Genomic DNA, 1020 nt, shown 5'->3' on the forward strand with positions numbered 1-1020 from the left:
TATATCGATCCTAGTGCATAACTGGTACTTATTTCATCGACCCCGAAAGGGAGAAAAGCAAAATCGACCTCAGCGGAATTTGAACTCAGAACGTAAGGATAGACGAAATGCCGTAAAGCCTTTTGTCTAGCGTGCTAACGATTCTGCCAATAATAACAATGACCACATCGCGTTGAAAGCACCGGTTCTCGTCCGATTGCCGAAATTAAGCAACGTCGAGCCTAGTTAGTACTTTGATGGGTGACCCCACTGGAAGGCCTAAGTGTTGTAAGCATTGTCTCTCTATCAAGGTGGTGCCCCAGCATGGTCGCAGTCAAATGACTGGAACAAGTAAAAGATAAAAAGAAAATAATAATTGTTCCAAATTTTGGTACAAATCCAGCAAATTTAGGGAGTGGGGTTTAGTCGATTGTTGATGTTTCAAACTTTTTGCACAAGGCCCGCAACTTTAGAGAGAAGGAGCAAGTCGATTATATCAAACTCAATAGTCAACTCGCACTTTATTTTGATCGATCCGGAAATGATGAAAGTGAAAGTTGATTTCGGAAGGATTTGAACCCAGAACGTAATGAGCTGGAAGAAAAATCGCATTATAGCATTTCCTCCAACGCTTTAACGATTCAACCAATAATAATATATTCCGAAAGATACCAGAATTAAATATAATAATAAAAAATGCTCTGCAACATGACACCGCAAACCTGCAAAGCATAGAATTTTACTTCAGACAACCAATGTAATCAGCAAGTTTCATTGTAAACATGGAAGCTCTAAACATCATGATTTGAATTCTAGTATCAGCACACAAGAACAATACTTTCCAGTCGGTTAGCTAACTGTATGATTAAAATAAGGCGCCACTTTAGCATATTACAATACAGAACAGGAAAGAAGACTCGATAGGAAGAAACTGTAGTTGACGACAGTACAGTTCTTCAGAATGAACCATAAAATGGCTTTTACCGTTACACACACACACACACACACACACACACACACACACACACACACACACACACA

This window comes from Octopus bimaculoides, chromosome 6, assembly GCF_046866305.1.
Source record: "Octopus bimaculoides isolate indiv1 chromosome 6, ASM4686630v1, whole genome shotgun sequence".
Lineage (NCBI taxonomy): Eukaryota > Metazoa > Mollusca > Cephalopoda > Octopoda > Octopodidae > Octopus > Octopus bimaculoides.